Consider the following 20,065-nt stretch of genomic DNA (forward strand, 5'->3'; position numbering starts at 1 on the left):
ATTATCATAAAGGCATGCAGGCAGGCATGGTATGAGAGGAGTGAAAGTTCTACATCTTCATCTAAAGGCAGACAGGAGGAGACTGTCTTGCAAGCAGCTTGGAGGAAAGTCTCAAAGCCCATCCTCACAGTGACACACTTCCACCAACAAGGGCACACCTACTCCAACAAGGCTACACCTCTTAATAATGCCACTCCCTGGGACGAGCACATTCATACTACCACATCACACTCCCTAGCCTCATAGGATTGTTCAAACACATGAATCTATGGGGGTCATACCTAGCCATAGCATAACACAAAATAACATTTAGTGCAACTTCAAAAGTTCCCACAGTCTATAGCAGTCTCAACAGTGTTATAAGTCCAAAGTTCAAAGTCTCTTTTGAGGTTAATCTATCACTTAACTATAATCCCCTATTTAAAAAAATCAGATCTCATACCTCCAACATCATAGGATATATATTATCATTCTAAAACTTTATGTGAGCAAATACTGTACCAAAGCAAGACCAAAATCAGCTGGTCAAACTCCAAACTCAGCATCTCCATGTCTGCAATGTCAAAGTGTTCTTCTTATCTTTATCTTTGTTGACTACAACACAATTCTTTCTCTTTGGTTGTTTCCACTCCCTGTTACCAGCTTTCCTTAGTTCTGGCATCTCAAACCATCTCATGGAGTATCCAAGGCAACATCAATTTCACAGATTCCTATTCCAATATCTGGGATCCACACAAGATCTTCTGGGCTTCTCCAAAGGGCCTGGGTCAATTCTTCAGCTCTGCCCTTGTACCACTTTAGGCTCTGGTTGACTACACTCCACTGCTACTATTCTTGGTAGTCATTCCATGGTACTAGCATCTCCAATTTGCTGGGCTCCCTTCATGGTGCCTGGCCTCAAATTTTTTGCATGACCCCTTCAGTTCTGGGTCATCAACTGCAACTGCAACAGTTTCCAATGGCCTTCTCTCACCTCTCACAATACCAAGTCTCAGCTGCTCTGCATGACCCCTTCACGCCATCAAAACCAATACCACCTGGATGATTCTTACACATTACCAAGTCCAGCTGCACCACAAGGTACAACCTGTGCTCTCTCTGAAACATGCTTCTTACATACTAATATTCTTCCCCTCTGAAACCTCTTGAGTCATGCCCCCCTCAGTTCAAATCACCCTCAGCACCAATATCTTCCATATTCCTACTAGGATGGCCTGTTAACCCCTACTTAAAGCAGTCTATCTCTTTCCAAATCTGAAGTTCTCAAATCCATTTTCCTCCAAAAACACGGTCAGGCCTATCACAGCAATACCTCAGTACCTAGTACCAATTTCTGACTTGGTTTGGGTTTTACTTCTGTGAAGAGACACCATGACCAAGGCAACTCTTATAAAGGACAACATTTAATTTGGGGCTGGCTTACAGGTTTAGAGGTTCAGTATATTATTATCAAGGCAGAAACAATGCAGCTTTAGTGCAGGCGTGACATGGGGGAAACTAAGAGTTCTACATCTTCAGCTAAAGGCAGACAGGAGAAGATTGCCTGCAAGCAACTAGGAGGAGGGTCTCAGAGCCCACACTCACAGTGGCACACTTTCTCCAACAAGGCCTCACTTACTCCAACAAGACCACACCTCTAATAGTGCCACATCCTGGACCAAGCATATTCGAACTACCACATCCACAAACTGATGGCAAAGCCCTATTATTGAAAATAACATATACACAACTCATTGACCATGGAGAAGTTGCGTTGGTACCTCCATAGAACCTTCATACCTCCGTTATAAGTAGTACAGAAAGTTGCTCTTCAGACTACCAAAGGTATAAACACCAACCAGCCACAAAGCCTTTGATCTACAATGGTGTCTTGCCAGTGAGATATACTAGGGCAATGATAGCACAAAGTTTGTGAAAGTAACCAACCAATATCTGATTTGACTGAAGAAGATGAAACCCATACCTGGACACTGCTTGGGTGACCAAGAACCTGAGATTAGATAGCCCAGGAACCTAGGGTAAAACCAAATGCTAATGTTCTTAAGAAGAAAAGAAGGAAGGAAGGAAAGAAGAGGAGAAAACCAATAATATTACCCTTAATAACATTCTGCTACACTCACAGATCAATGCCTTGATCAGCCATTGTCAGAGGCTTCCTCCTCAGCAGATGGGAACGAATACAGAGACCTACAGCCAGATATATGCAAAGAGTGAGAGACTATGGAACACACATCCCTAAATGGGATAATTCCACCAAGGCCCTTCCCTTGGAGCTAGGGAACTCTGCAGAAGAGGAGGCAAAAAGTGTTAGAGCCACAGGGGATGGAGGACTCCCTCTAAACCAATATGATCAAGGCTCATATGCACTCACAGAGACAGAGGCAGCATGCAACAGTTAGAGTCCTAAAGCTGAAAGAAGTGGGGACACGTGCCTACGTCTCCAAACCAGAAGCAATCAACAATGGATAACCACATGCAAATGGTGGTTTATTTCCTCCAAGGGCGTCTCACTAGGGAAACAAACTACTTTTGAGGGTAGGCTATCTGCCCAGAATGCAGCCAACAGAAGCAACCTCGACAGTGTCTTCGGAGGTTCTTTATCTCCTAATCTTATGTCAGAGCTCTTCTTTTCTAAAATGTTTATTGTAATATTTATTTTTATTTTATTTTATTATCTGCTTTTATTTATATGTGTTTTTTTTCTATCTTCTTTTTACCCTGCGGGTTCTTTGCATATGTATTATGGCTTCCAGTTTAGTTTTGTTATGGGATTCCTGAGTGTGGAAATAAGCAGGTTTGTGTTTCTCATGCCTTCTCTTGGGCTCTTTTCTGTTTGTTTTGTCCAATTTAGATGTGTTAACTTTTGTTTTATCACATTATATTACATTCTTATTCATAGAAATCTATGTGTGTTCTAATGATAGACAAAAAGGAGGTAGATTCATTTGGAAGAGGACATGGAAAGAGCTGAGAGGAGTAGGGGGAGAGAAATGATAATTATAGTATAATGTATGAGAAAACAATTTTCAATAAAAGTGAAATGAAAGAATATGATCCAAACAGACTCGCCAGTTAAAACAAAAGTAAATGTATAAAAATTATTTGTGGTACTGGGATATGGGTAATTTGATAGAGCACCTGGTCTATATGCACAAGGATCTGAGTTTGGAGTCAAAACACCATGTAAAAGCCAGTTAGTGTGTGTGTGTGTGTGTGTGTGTGTGTGTGTGTGTGTGTGTGTGTGTGTGTGTATGTGTGTGTGTGTGTTTGTGTGTTTAACTCAAGCAATGGCAAGGAGTAAAAGGACAAGCAGATGCTTGGAGCTCACTGCCCATCAGAACTGATGAACTTCTGAGACAGTGAGATAAATTGTCTTAAAAACATAAGGTGTGAGCTCCCTGCACCCATGGGAGAGAGAGCTGGACTCTCAGAAGTACAGAGAATTGTGAGAACTCAGAGGAGGCAACTGCTTCTGTCCACATTCCTGACCCAAGAGGAAACCGCCTAGTGCCATCTGTGCCCTCTGGTGATAGGAGCGACACACCTGGTGGCCTCAGGACACACACACAGGCAGAAGTTGTCTAAGACAGAACACTTCCGGTTTCTGACTGTACCTGGAACCAAATTGAACAAGTACCACAGCTCTTTGCACCCAAACCCCAGGGGGAGAGAGCTGGACCCTCAGAAGTGCAGACAATCCTGAGAACTCAGAAGAGACTACTAGTTTCTGCCCACATTCCTGACCCAAGAGGAAACTACCTCGTGCCATCTGTGGCATCTGGGCATAGGGACCTAGGAGCTGAAAGCCAGTTACCAGTAGCAGCTACACACCTGAGAGCAATAAAGAAATCACAGAGAGAGACAACCCTGGAGATAGAAAACCTAGGAAAGAGATCAGGAGTCATAGATGCAGGCATCACTAACAGAATACAAGAGATAGAAAAGAGAATCTTAGGGGAAGAAGATACCATAGAAAACATCAGCACAATCATCAAAGATAATGTAAAACAGAAAATGTTCCTAGTCAAAAACAACCATGAAATCCAGGACACAGTGAGAAGATCAAACCTAAGGATAATAGGTGTAGAAGAGAGCAAAAACTGCCAACTTAGAGGGTCAGTAAATATCTTCAATAAAATTATAGAAGAAAATTCTCTAACCTAAAGAAAGAGATGCCCATAAACATAAAAAGAAGCCTACAGTAATCCAAATAGATTGGACCAGAAAAGAAATTCCTCCCATCACATAATAGTCAAAACAGCAAATGCACAAAACAAAGAAAGAATATTAAAAGTAGTAATGGAAAAATGTCGAGTAACATAGAAAGGCAAACCTATCAGAATTATACCAGACTTTTCACCAGAGACTTCAAAAGCCAGAAGATCCTAGGCAGATGTCATATAGACCTTAAGGGAACACAAATGCCAGCCCAGGCTACTATATCCAGCAAAACTCTCAATTAACATAGATGGAGAAAACAAGATATTCCATGACAAAACTAAATTTACAGAATATGCACTCACTGATACGTGGATATTAGCACAAAAGCTCGAACTACCCAAGATACAATCCACAGACTATATGAAGCTCAAGAAGAAGGATGACTAATAGAAGAAAAAGTGAAGAAGAGTCTTGAACACATGGGCTCTGGGGAAATTTTCCTGAACAAAACACTAATGGCTTATGTTCTAAGATCAAAAATGGACAAATGGGACCTCGCAAAACTGCAAAGCTTCTGTAAGGCAAAGGACACTGTCATTAGGACAAAACGGCAACCAACAGATTGGGAAAAGACCTTTACCAATTCTACATCTGATTAATCCAAAATATACAAAGAACTCAAGAAATTAGACTCCAGAGAGCCAAATAACCCTATTAAAAATGGGGTACAAAGACAGGAGGGAGAGAGAAGGGGAGAAGCTGGGGCAGGACAATGGAGGCTGACGTAAAGATCTTGCTCTGTGTATTTACAGGTTGTTAATCAATGTTCCTAAGGGATGTTTGGTACAGGGCTTTGTATGTTTATAGCTTATCAATTGGATCTAAGATTATTGTGTTGTGTGTTCTTTTATGTGACAGTTTGAGTGGAGGAAAGTGTGCAGCGGCAGGAGACACTGGGCCGCCGAGGAATTGGGATGTGTTTCTGCCAAGATACCTAGCAGACATCTTGGGGCACTGCGGTGCTGGACCTAGTGAGGTAAAAGACAACTATACTTTTTTTATTTTTATATTTTTACAACAACAGATGGCAAACCAATGTGATGGGCAAGAATCCACTAGTAATCCTAAGAGTTAAGAGAAAGTTTTTATTTTCTAAGAGGAGGCGGGTGCCATGTTAAATCATGTGATATCTCTAGGGTGGGAATTCAAACAAAGAAAAGGGGAAGCAGCCTGGACTGACAGGCTGTAGGTTCCCTACTGTGTGATAAGTAATGGCAGCTCAGAGAGTTAGAGATTAAAAGCTGCTTCTTAAAGAAAGTTGTTTAGAAAGTCTTTCAGGATACTCATATTCTTTTTAACATGGACTCCACAGGAATTTTGGGTTGAAATCCTAGTTAGACAAGCTACTTCTTAATTACGGGTATTATTAAAAGGTGATTAAGTTTGTTTGTAGAAAGAAGAGAGTAAAGAGATTACCTGAATCAGGTGGGGATTTTCATCCATGGTTCAGAACTTAGATAGGGAAAAATTAGTCACTACCTCCAAGTAGAGAGTTGTGATGAATGTCTGTAACACCAGGGAGAGTGAATGCAGACATATATTATAGAAGTTATTAAGGTTAAATAAAAATCTGTGGCTTCAGGTAGAGAGCTTGACAGATTGAGATATTTTGGGCTAAAGTCCTGGTTTGATGTGTTGCTTATTGATATTGGAATTGATAGAAAGTACTTGGTTTGTTTGATGAATTACCCTGCTAAAGGCCATATGGCTCGTTGATGCTGGCTAGCGAGGGTTTGTGGTTACTTTTGATATTTACCACAATAGGAAGCTCGGATTCTCTTAACGTGGGCTCCATGGGAATTTTAGGTTAATTTCCTGATATCACAGAGTACAAAAGCCTATCAGGCTCATTGTTTAGCTTACTTCTTTTCTAAAAAATTGTTTAGTCTTCATGATGGGTGTGACTTTGAGTTTTATGGTTATATTATTATTCTGGGAGAGAGTGCAAGATACAAGCTTTTCTGGTTCCAGACTAAGGAACACAGTATTTTGGGAGAAAGATTTTGTCTTTGTGTTTTTAAAAGTGTGACTAGGCTCTGGAAACCTCAACGCCCATGTACAGTTTGAAGAAGTTATAGAGGAGTCGTCGCCCCAATTCCCTGGACTTTGGGGGGCTGAAAGTGGTTATTCCAAAGTTGTTTTTATGAGGAATTTAGAAATGGTTTTAATTTAACAGGGAGGAATTAGCTAGATTGAGTTATACAGTGGTAATCTCATTTGTTAACTAAGCTAAAATCATATCTTTGCTTTAATATAGAATTTATTTGTTAAAAGTTTAAAAGTACAAGGTTTAGAGCCAGTCCTTCTATTGATGTCATTACAAACTTCTGAGTTGATTACACATGTGAGTTAAGGGCCAAATAGCAAACATATTACTGACTTTGTGAGAGAACTTTCAAGATATTATTAAGATATAAAGACAACAGTCCAGATTGTCTTATATAGATAGATGGTTTTCAAAAACTTCAGAAATCCACAAAATTTGAGATTTAAAGTTATTTATCTTTTGTTGAGACGTATCTACTCCTAACAGTTACCCTTTGGTGGACTTAACGAAGAATTTGAACATCTCTACCTCCAGCTGAGGCAATACTTTGTGGCTGGGCAGCCACTGGACAAAACTGCCTGTTTCATCTGCAGACTAATACTGTCAGGAAAAGGACAAATTATGCAGAATAGTTGACTGATAAACTCTGCCAAGACAGGATGATCAGTCCTTCAAAATATGCATTTCAAGAGTCTGTCAGTTTTGCGCCAGAAGGCTGAAGACTTGCGCTCACATGTTGCTAACAGGGGACTGTGCTAGTGGAGATTTGTCTCTATAACCTCACAGTTCTAGAAGCTGTGCTAGGCTTCCTATGTGTATAGATATTTGGTCATTCTCAGATTTCTGACGGAGTTGAAGACTGATTATAGTCTCATAGTCTATCAGGCTGAATAACTCTGAATATACATATTTTATCAGATAGTTATCAGATAGTATACAAGCTAGCCAAGACATAATACAGATTTTAAGCCTTTCTTAAGCTGGAATGGATAACTAAATGTTCTGTTTAACTGATATAGTGATGGACTGGGTGTTGATAATATCATATGCTTTATAAATTATACAATGGTAATAATTATACTCAATTTATATATAAGTGAAAAGGCTTTTTAACTGGACAAAAAGGGGGAAATGTGTGGTTTGCCCTGAAGTTATCTGTATTTTGATGATAATTCCACTGCCACAAGGACAGCTGCCTAGTCACTACTCAGGAATCTAGTGACTTCACCAGAACCTTCTCCCCATTGAATTTGTAAAGTACAGGTGAGGGGCAGGTACAGGATAGAAGGAGGCCTGTCATTGGAGGAGAAGGAAGGATGGGCGGGAGAGAAGTTTGAAGGAAGAGGAGGAGACTGGAACAGAAAGGAAGAGAGAGGAGGGAGAGAGAAGGGGAGAAGCCATGGCAGGACAGTGGAGGCTGATGTAAAGATCTTGCTCTGTGTACTTACAGGTTGTTATTCATGTTCCTAAGGGATGGTTGATACCAGGCTTTGTATGTTTAAGTGGGCAATTATACCTTATTAATTGGATCTAAAAAAATGAGGTACAGAGCTAAACAAAGAATTCTCAGATGAGGAATATCAAATGGCTGAGAAGCACCTAAAGAAATGTTCAATATCTTTAGTCATCAGGGAAATGCAAATCAAAACAACACTGAGATTCCCCCTCAAACCAGTCAGAATGACTAAGATCAAAAACTCAGGTGACAACAGATGCTGGCGAGGATGTGGAGAAAGGGGAACACTCCCCCATTGTTGGTGGGATTATAAACTGGTACAAACACTCTGGAAATCAGTCTGGAGGTTCCTCAGAAAATTGGACATTGAACTACCTGAGGACCCAACTATACCTCTCCTGGGCATATACCCAAAAGATGCTCCAAGATATAACAAAGACACATGCTCCACTATGTTCATAGCAGCCTTATTTATAATAGCCAGAAGCTGGAAAGAACCCAGATGCCCTTCAACAGAGGAATGGATACAGAAAATGTGTTACATCTACACAATGGAATATTACTCAGCTATCAAAAACAATGATTTCATGAAATTCATATGCAAATGGATTGAACTAGATAATATCATCCTGAGTGAGGTAACCTAATCACAGAAAAACACACATGGTATGCACTTACTGATAAGTGGATATTAACACAAAAGCTTGAACTATCCAATATACAATCCACAGACCACATGAAGCTCAAGAAGAAGGAGAACCAAAGTTAGGATGCTTCCGTCCTTTTTAAAATGGGGAACAAAAATATTCATAGGAGGGGATATAAAGACAAAGTTTGGAGCAGAGACTGAAGGAACAGCCATTCAGAGCCTGCCCCACATGGGTACACAGCCCATATATACAGCCACCAAAACTAGATAAGATGGATGAAGCTAAGAAGTGCATGCTGTCAGGAGCCTGATATAGCTGTCTTCTGAGAGACACAGTCCGAACATGTCTAATACAGAGGCGAACGCTAGCAGCAAATCACTGAACTGATAACAGGATCCCTGTTGGAGGAATTAGAGAAAGGATTGAAAGAGCTGAAGGGGCTTGCAACCCAATAAGAACAGCAATGACAACCAAGCAAGATTCCTAGGGAATAAACCACTACATGGATTGATCCATGGCTCCAGCAACATATGTAGCCAAGGATGGCCTTGTTGGGCACCAATGGAAGGAGAAGCCCTTGGTTCTGCCAAGGCTGGACCCCTCAGTGTAGGGGAATGTGGTGGGGGGTGGGTGGAAGTGGGAGTGGTTGGGGAGGGGAACACCTGTATAGAAGGGGGGATGTCGGGAAATTGGGAAAGGGGATAACATTTGAAATGTAAATAAAAAAAAATCCAAAAAAAAAAAATGTGTAAACTTCCTGGTTGCTGCCGCTGCAGAGAGCCCCTGGGCAGCACCCCACGAGCGAACCTGAGCCTCGGGACCACAGATAAGACCAAATTTTCTGCTGCAAGAAAGCTGCCTGGTGAGCTTGGGACACACGGAAGCAGAATTTCTCTAGGACCGGGCACGTTCTGTGTTTACCAGAAGTCCCACACCCGCGGACCCCGGCCCGCAGCAGCTCTCTGCCCCCAGACCCGGTGAGAGAGAGACCCAACCGCCTGGTCAGGTGGGCACTCCTGAGGCTGCAGAGCTGAAGAGACCACCAACACTGCTCACCCCTGCCCACATCCCTGGCCCAAGAGGAAACTGTATAAGGCCTCTGGGCTCCCGTGGGGGAGGGCCCAGGAGCGGCAGGACCCCTGCCTGAGACACCCCTGGAACCAGAAAGAAACAGACCGGATAAACAGTTCTCTGCACCCAAATCCCGTGGGAGGGAGAGCTAAACCTTCAGAGAGGAAGACAAGCCTGGGAAACCAGAAGAGACTGCTCCCTGCACACACATCTCGGACGCCAGAGGAAAAAGCCAAAGACCATCTGGAACCCTGGTGCACTGAAGCTCCCGGAAGGGGCGGCACAGGTCTTCCTGGTTGCTGCCGCTGCAGAGAGCCCGTGGGCAGCACCCCACGAGTGAACTTGAGCCTCAGGACCACAGGTAAGACCAAATTTTCTGCTGCAAGAAAACTCAAGACACAGGCCCACAGGAACAACTGAAGACCTGTAGAGAGGAAAAACTACACGCTGGAAAGCAGAACACTCTGTCCCCATAACTGACTGAAAGAGAGGAAAACAGGTCTACAGCACTCCTGACACACAGGCTTATAGGACAGTCTAGCCACTGTCAGAAATAGCAGAACAAAGTAACACTAGAGATAATCTGATGGCGAGAGGCAAGCGCAGGAACCCAAGCAACAGAAACCAAGACTACATGGCACCATCGGAGCCCAATTCTCCCATCAAAACAAACATGGAATATCCAAACACACCAGAAAAGCAAGATCTAGTTCCAAAATCATTTTTGATCATGATGCTGGAGGACTTCAAGAAAGACATGAAGAACTCCCTTAGAGAACAAGTAGAAGCCTACAGAGAGGAATCGCAAAAATGCCTGAAAGAATCGCAAAAATCCCCGAAAGAATTCCAGGAAAACATAAATAAACAAGTAGAAGCCCATAGAGAGGAGACACAAAAATCCCTGAAAGAATTCCAGGAAAACACAATCAAACAGTTGAAGGAATTAAAAATGGAAATAGAAGCAATCAAGAAAGAACAAATGGAAACAACCCTGGATATAGAAAACCAAAAGAAGAGACAAGGAGCTGTAGATACAAGCTTCACCAACAGAATACAAGAGATGGAAGAGAGAATCTCAGGAGCAGAAGATTCCATAGAAATCATTGACTCAACTGTCAAAGATAATGTAAAGCGGAAAAAGCTACTGGTCCAAAACATACAGGAAATCCAGGACTCAATGAGAAGATCAAACCTAAGAATAATAGGTATAGAAGAGAGTGAAGACTCCCAGCTCAAAGGACCAGTAAATATCTTCAACAAAATCATAGAAGAAAACTTCCCTAACCTAAAAAAAGAGATACCCATAGGCATACAAGAAGCCTACAGAACTCCAAATAGATTGGACCAGAAAAGAAACACCTCCCGTCACATAATAGACAAAACACCAAACGCAAAAAATAAAGAAAGAATATTAAAAGCAGTAAGGGAAAAAGGTCAAGTAACATATAAAGGCAGACCTATCAGAATCACACCAGACTTCTCGCCAGAAACTATGAAGGCCAGAAGATCCTGGACTGATGTCATACAGACCCTAAGAGAACACAAATGCCAGCCCAGGTTACTGTATCCAGCAAAACTCTCAATTAACATTGATGGAGAAACCAAGATATTCCATGACAAAACCAAATTTACACAATATCTTTCTACAAATCCAGCACTACAAAGGATAATAAATGGTAAAGCCCAACATAAGGAGGCAAGCTATACCCTAGAAGAAGCAAGAAACTAATCGTCTTGGCAACAAAACAAAGAGAATGAAAGCACACAAACATAACCTCCCATCCAAATATGAATATAAAGGGAAACAATAATCACTATTCCTTAATATCTCTCAATATCAATGGCCTCAACTCCCCAATAAAAAGACATAGATTAACAAACTGGATACGCAATGAGGACCCTGCATTCTGCTGCCTACAGGAAACACACCTCAGAGACAAAGACAGACACTACCTCAGAGTGAAAGGCTAGAAAACAACGTTCCAAGCAAATGGTCAGAAGAAGCAAGCTGGAGTAGCCATTCTAATATCAAATAAAATCAATTTCCAACTAAAAGTCATCAAAAAAGATAAGGAAGGATACTTCATATTCATCAAAGGAAAAATCCACCAAGATGAACTCTCAATCCTAAATATCTATGCCCCAAATACAAGGGCACCTACATATGTAAAAGAAACCTTACTAAAGCTCAAAACACACATTGCACCTCACACAATAATAGTGGGAGATTTCAACACCCCACTCTCATCAATGGACAGATCATGGAAACAGAAATTAAACAGTGATGTCGACAGACTAAGAGAAGTCATGAGCCAAATGGACTTAACGGATATTTATAGAACATTCTATCCTAAAGCAAAAGGATATACCTTCTTCTCAGCTCCTCATGGTACTTTCTCCAAAATTGACCATATAATTGGTCAAAAAACGGGCCTCAACAGGTACAGAAAGATAGAAATAATCCCATGCGTGCTATCGGACCACCACGGCCTAAAACTGGTCTTCAATAACAATAAGGGAAGAATGCCCACATATACGTGGAAATTGAACAATGCTCTACTCAATGATAACCTGGTCAAGGAAGAAATAAAGAAAGAAATTAAAAACTTTTTAGAATTTAATGAAAATGAAGGTACAACATACCCAAACTTATGGGACACAATGAAAGCTGTGCTAAGAGGAAAACTCATAGCGCTGAGTGCCTGCAGAAAGAAACAGGAGAGAGCATATGTCAGCAGCTTGACAGCACACCTAAAAGCTCTAGAAGAAAAAGAAGCAAATACACCCAGGAGGAGTAGAAGGCAGGAAATAATCAAACTCAGAATTGAAATCAACCAAGTAGAAACAAAAAGAACCATAGAAAGAATCAACAGAACCAAAAGTTGGTTCTTTGAGAAAATCAACAAGATAGATAAACTCTTAGCCAGACTAACGAGAGGACACAGAGAGTGCGTCCAAATTAACAAAATCAGAAATGAAAAGGGAGACATAACTACAGATTCAGAGGAAATTCAAAAAATCATCAGATCTTACTATAAAAACCTATATTCAACAAAATTTGAAAATCTTGAGGAAATGGACAATTTCCTAGACAGATACCAGGTATCGAAGTTAAATCAGGAACAGATAAACCAGTTAAACAACCCCATAACTCCTAAGGAAATAGAAGCAGTCATTAAAGGTCTCCCAACCAAAAAGAGCCCAGGTCCAGACGGGTTTAGTGCAGAATTCTATCAAACCTTCATAGAAGACTCATACCAATATTATCCAAACTATTCCACAAAATTGAAACAGATGGAGCCCTACTGAATTCCTTCTACGAAGCCACAATTACTCTTATACCTAAACCACACAAAGACACAACAAAGAAAGAGAACTTCAGACCAATTTCCCTTATGAATATGGACGCAAAAATACTCAATAAAATTCTGGCAAACCGAATTCAAGAGCACATCAAAACAATCATCCACCATGATCAAGTAGGCTTCATCCCAGGCATGCAGGGATGGTTTAATATACAGAAAACCATCAATGTGATCCATTATATAAACAAACTGAAAGAACAGAACCACATGATCATTTCATTAGATGCTGAGAAAGCATTTGACAAAGTTCAACACCCCTTCATGATAAAAGTCCTGGAAAGAATAGGAATTCAAGGCCCATACCTAAACATAGTAAAAGCCATATACAGCAAAGCAGTTGCTAACATTAAACTAAATGGAGAGAAACTTGAAGCAATCCCACTAAAATCAGGGACTAGACAAGGCTGCCCACTCTCTCCCTACTTATTCAATATAGTTCTTGAAGTTCTAGCCAGAGCAATCAGACAACAAAAGGAGATCAAGGGGATACAGATCGGAAAAGAAGAGGTCAAAATATCACTATTTGCAGACGACATGATAGTATATTTAAGTGATCCCAAAAGTTCCACCAGAGAACTACTAAAGCTGATAAACAACTTCAGCAAAGTGGCTGGGTATAAAATTAACTCAAATAAATCAGTTGCCTTCCTCTATACAAAAGAGAAACAAGCCGAGAAAGAAATTAGGGAAACGACACCCTTCATAATAGACCCAAATAACATAAAGTACCTCGGTGTGACTTTAACCAAGCAAGTAAAAGATCTGTACAATAAGAACTTCAAGACACTGAGGAAAGAAATTGAAGAAGACCTCAGAAGATGGAAAGATCTCCCATGCTCATGGATTGGCAGGATTAATATAGTAAAAATGGCCATTTTACCAAAAGCAATCTATAGATTCAATGCAATCCCCATCAAAATACCAATCCAATTCTTCAAAGAGTTAGACAGAACAATTTGCAAATTCATCTGGAATAACAAAAAACCCAGGATAGCTAAAGCTATCCTCAACAATAAAAGGACTTCAGGGGGAATCACTATCCCTGATCTCAAGCAGTATTACAGAGCAATAGTGATAAAAACTGCATGGTATTGGTACAGAGACAGACAGATAGACCAATGGAATAGAATTGAAGACCCAGAAATGAACCCACACACCTATGGGCACTTGATTTTTGACAAAGGAGCCAAAACCATCCAATGGAAAAAAGATAGCATTTTCAGCAAATGGTGCTGGTTCAACTGGAGGGCAACATGTAGAAGAATGCAGATCGATCCATGCTTATCACCCTGTACAAAGCTTAAGTCCAAGTGGATCAAGGACCTCCACATCAAACCAGACACACTCAAACTAATAGAAGAAAAACTAGGGAAGCATCTGGAACACATAGGCACTGGAAAAAATTTCCTGAACAAAACACCAATGGCTTATGCTCTAAGATCAAGAATCGACAAATGGGATCTCATAAAACTGCAAAGCTTCTGTAAGGCAAAGGACACTGTGGTTAGGACAAAACGGCAACCAACAGATTGGGAAAAGATCTTCACCAATCCTACAACAGATAGAGGCCTTATATCCAAAATATACAAAGAACTCAAGAAGTTAGACCGCAGGGAAACAAATAACCCTATTAAAAAATGGGGTTCAGAGCTAAACAAAGAATTCACAGCTGAGGAATGCCGAATGGCTGAGAAACACCTAAAGAAATGTTCAACATCTTTAGTCATAAGGGAAATGCAAATCAAAACAACCCTGACATTTCACCTCACACCAGTGAGAATGGCTAAGATCAAAAACTCAGGTGACAGCAGATGCTGGCGAGGATGTGGAGAAAGAGGAACACTCCTCCATTGTTGGTGGGATTGCAGACTGGTAAAACCATTCTGGAAATCAGTCTGGAGGTTCCTCAGAAAATTGGACATTGAACTGCCTGAGGATCCAGCTATACCTCTCTTGGGCATATACCCAAAAGATACCTCAACATATAAAAGAGACACGTGCTCCACTATGTTCATCGCAGCCTTATTTATAATAGCCAGAAAATGGAAAGAACCCAGATGCCCTTCAACAGAGGAATGGATACAGAAAATGTGGTACATCTACACAATGGAATATTACTCAGCTATCAAAAACAACGGCTTTATGAAATTCGTAGGCAAATGGTTGGAACCGGAAAATATCATTCTGAGTGAGCTAACCCAATCACAGAAAGACATACATGGTATGCACTCACTGATAAGTGGCTATTAGCCCAAATGCTTGAATTACCCTAGATGCCTAGAACAAATGAAACTCAAGACGGATGATCAGAACGTGAATGCTTCACTCCTTCTTTAAAAGGGGAACAAGAATACCCTTGGCAGGGAAGAGAGAGGCAAAGATTAAAACAGAGACTGAAGGAACACCCATTCAGAGCCTGCCCCACATGTGGCCCATACATATACAGCCACCCAATTAGACAAGATGGATGAAGCAAAGAAGTGCAGACCGACAGGAGCCGGATGTAGATCGCTCCTGAGAGACACAGCCAGAATACAGCAAATACAGAGGCGAATGCCAGCAGCAAACCACTGAACTGAGAATAGGTCCCCTATTGAAGGAATCAAAGAAAGAACTGGAAGAGCTTGAAGGGGCTCGAGACCCCAAAAGTACAACAATGCCAAGCAACCAGAGCTTCCAGGGACTAAGCCACTACCTAAAGACTATACATGGACTGACCCTGGACTCTGACCTCATCGGTAGCAATGAATATCCTAGTAAGGGCACCAGTGGAAGGGGAAGCCCTGGGTCCTGCTAAGACTGAACCCCCAGTGAACTAGTCTATGGGGGGAGGGCGGCAATGGGGGGAGGGTTGGGAGGGGAACACCCATAAGGAAGGGGAGGGTGGAGGGGGATGTTTGCCCGGAAACCGGGAAAGGGAATAACACTCGAAATGTATATAAGAAATACTCAAGTTAATAAAAAAAAAATAATGTGTAAAGCAACTGAAAAGAATACCCTTCAGTGTGAATGCATGAACACAGATGCACACATGCACACACCCACATGAATGCATGCACACGCACACTCACACACACACACACACAGAGTTTGTTTGTTAGACCTGGTGAATCTGTGCTTCATAGCAATTCCTATTTGCAACCCTTAAGCAACTACTTTTGGAAAGTGGACCAAGCAGGGATGAGCATACAGGAATAGAAGTCAACTCAAACTGAAATCCCTTGCTTTTGTCCTAGAACCCATAGATATTTGATTGGCAGCACGAGTGGAGGGGTGGAGGGGCAACTTGGTGAACTACTGGCTTAATAATACTACATAACATAAAACAAAAGCTCTGTGCCACTCAGTAACTCCTATGTGTGACTCACACCCTCTGGCAGAGTGCTCTGCTGATTTCTGCTGGGGCTGTTCACATAGATTCAAGTCAGCCGGGAGCCAGCTGCGCTCGGCTGGGCTCACTGGAGCAGTAGATGAAAGTTATTCTGCTTCATGAGCATCTCCATCTCTTCCTGGGAGCAGACTCAGCCTGGACAGGCTCTTCTCTCCTCACAGAAATTGGCAGGGTATACAGGCAAGCAGAAACATGCCAGGCTCCTTAAGGCCCGAGCTGCATTCTGCTACTTTTGTCCTTCCTGGTGGGTGAAGCATGCCAGTGCATGTTAATAAACACCCTTCAGGAAGGTACTAAAAAGTTAGAAGGCGAAAGGCACAGTTACAAGAAAGGGTAAAGAGTCAGAATGAGTGACGTGATTATTTATGGTAATAATGGCCTCCCAAGCCACAGATGCTGGAGCTGACAGTCACATTTTCTCATCTGATCTTCAGAAGTAAATGAGCAGAATTGACTGGATGACATTTTGACTACTCTACTGGGTTGCTGGGGTGTAAGGGAGAGAGCACTGAGGAAACCTGTCCACAACATAGACTGTGAGGTGAGTATTGGCGTCAAGCCTGTACTACAGCAGCTCATCATGGATGCCTCTACTATAAGTATGAAGCAGGGCAGAAAGGCAGGGGAAACCAGGAAGACAAGAGCCCCCAGAAGTGGAATTTCCAACCCAAATGGCAACTGTTGGCTAAGGCCTTCCTCCCTCCCAGAATCAGCTGCAGTTTTCTAGAAATCTTACCAGGAACCCCATTTCTATAGAAAAGGCACAGATCCTGGTTTTACTTTATAGATTTTAATTCTGTATAAAGGACCCCCAGAACCTCCCTATGCTCTCACTCATCAGAAGAGAGAAAAGAGGAAAGGTTTCTTAACTGTCTTTACAGATTTAATTTGATAGCTACCAAAATGCCATTATGTCTAATATTAAGAAAATTAGTTCTAACTTTCCCCTGAGGGGCCCATATCCAAACTAGTCCATGTTTCACATCCCTTCTCCAGCATCTTCATCTAGCTTAATCCTCATGCTTAAACTATATCTACATTAAACTATCTCTAGTAAAATGTCTAACACTGCTTCATTCTAGATAATCCTCAAATTCTTTTTTTTTCTCTCCCCCCACCCCCTGTCCTGAAATTCTTTTCTGCATGGAAGTCACAAGCTCTGGTTTGGCTTCAACCCGGTGTCCCTGAAAGATCAAGAGACTTCCTGAGGCTGCTGAGGGTGACAGTGTGAAGCTGTGTCTGCCACTTGTTGCTGACAGGCATGGTGTTTGTGTGTGGTCAGGAAAGGGCTAGGCCAATTCAGAACAACTCCTGACATTGGACGTTAGGAATAACCAACCATACCTAAGCGTCTGGGCCATCCATTTCAGCTGGTTGCTAGACTACAGACATAAGCACATTAATTTGCAAACTGATTGGTTAAGGCATTCAAAGAATGATGAAAACTTAAGCCTGCGGCAGCACTGACTACAAACAGCCTCACACTGAAAAACTGCTCATGAATTTTCTGTCTTCCACTGACTAGAAAAAAGACTAGTTGGGGTGATGAACTGAACATATTGGAAGCAATTGGTTTTGTAAGAAAGGGGGTGTTAATTTAGAAATATCAATACTTTTGCCTTCCTGGGGGATTAGTAGTAAGAACACACAGGGGGGCCCCAACGACCTGACAGCCTTATTGCTTCATTGACACAGCAAATGCCTCATGGACATGACACTTAAGAAGAAGTAAGCTTAGATTAGGCCTCCCTGCCAGAACTTCAGGTTCAACTACCCTCTGTTATCTACACACAGAGGGAGGAAGCTTGAAATGCGAGGTCAGCTAATAAAATGTTTACAGGGGGAAAAAAAACTTTAGTAGAAATTGTCCCAGTGATCTCTGCCTCTCCCACCCAAAATTACAGACACTGATGTATAATCACAGAGCATCCTGCACTGCTGTCCTGATGTCTGTGAATTGTGGTTTATTAACTTTTTGTGTGTCCATCACTCTGCAACCTACACAGACTGACTGCCTCCAAGTGTGGACCAACCTATTTCTGATTCAGTTCTTACATGTTGAGGCCTAGAGCATTTGTCAGATGAGAGCTGTCAGCATCTACCATTTCTCTCTTGGTGTAGCATACTATCTGGGACCCAGAACAGGGCATAGGAGTGAGTATGAGAAGACATGCTTCTCATTATAGCCCTGCCCTGATTCCTGAAAGCTTCTCCTCTGTCTTCTGTGAGAGGCGGCACTGTACTCTGTACTCCAGGTCTCCTTCTTTCCGTCCTTCACTCAGGCCCTGAGGACACAACAACCCCATGAGGTCCAGCCCATTGCACACATAAGCCTTTCTGCCATGAACACTGCTACACTCCCTTTGCCAACTGAAATATTGCATTTCTGGGCTTCAGCTCCATCTATTCTCCAATGAAGCCTTACCCAACTCCCCAGACTAGGTCATGTGTTTCTATCACAGCCTCAAAGAACTGCCTACTTCTCTCTTCAGCCTCATAAAATACAGGTTTTCTTTTTCCATACATGGTGAGGTCTGGTGTTCTCATGTGTGGGGAGGTGTATTTGCGTACACAGACATGCTCATGTGAAACCAGAGGTTGACAGCAGGTGTCTGCCTCAATCAGTCTCCATCATATTTGATGAGGTAGCGTGTTCATTCCTTTTCTGTTGCTGTACTGAAATATCATAAACAATGTGACTTATGCAACTTAGACAAGAAAAAGATTTGGAAGACTTACAGGTCTAAAGGGGCCAGAATCCATGATGTTGCTTGCCATGGAGGAACAGGAAAATAGAGCTTGGATCTTCAGACCTAAAGAAGGAGAAGTAGAAATGGCATAAGGCTTTGAACCTCAAAGCTCCCTCCTAGTGACATGCCTCCTCCAGCAAGGCCACACGTCCTAAGCTTCCCCCCAGACAATACCCCCAACTGGGAACCAAGTGTTTAGATGCCAGAGCCTTGGGATAAATTTCTCTTTCAAACTACCTGAGATAAGGCAGCTCATTGGAACCTAGAACCTACCAATTCAACCAGTCCAGCCAGCCGGCTTGCTCTAGCAATCTTGCCTCCAGAAATTACATGCTGGGATGGCAGACAAGCTACACCACCAGCTTTGTGAGGAACTAGAGAAGATGTTTCCACAGCAAGCACTTTACCCACCAAACCATCTCTGCAGCTCTTGTTTTCAGTGTGCTTGAGTCATCACTGATTAATGGCGGTCTACTGGGCGACAAGCTCCAGGAACACTGGGACTGTGACAATTCTGGGTATTATTTAGGATCCATGCTCACCACTCAATACTCAGGGCTTTCTGAGGAGGTGGCATTTGATCAATGAATACTTACTGAGTGGAGCAGTCAATGAAGGAAAAACACACACACACACACACACACACACACACACACACACACACACAGACACACACACACACACGGATTTATCACATCTCTTCCTCTGTCTGAGAATGTGCCTACTGGTGGTAGATGTGGTTAACAGGAAACTTTAGAATGATATGCCAAAACACTCTCTCTCTCTCTCTCTCTCTCTCTCTCCCTCTCTCTCTCTCATTTCTTTCTTTTGTGTAGTACCTGACAAGAATTTTCAGTTCCTGTAGGCTACTCCCTAGAGATCATTTGACTTAAAGAATCAAGTTCTGAATGAGGTGGCACATGCCCACAACCCCAGCATTTACTAAGCAGAGGGAGCAGGAACTCCATAATTAGAGGCCAGTATGGTCTGCATAGTGAACCAGCTAAGGGTACAAGGTCAAACCTTTTTATGTTTGTTTGTTTTCATTTTTTATTTTTCTTTTTTCTTTTGTCATTGTTTAGGTTTTAATCCACATTTTATTAATAGATACAAA

Source organism: Rattus norvegicus, chromosome 13, assembly GCF_036323735.1.
Source record: "Rattus norvegicus strain BN/NHsdMcwi chromosome 13, GRCr8, whole genome shotgun sequence".
Classification (NCBI taxonomy): domain Eukaryota; kingdom Metazoa; phylum Chordata; class Mammalia; order Rodentia; family Muridae; genus Rattus; species Rattus norvegicus.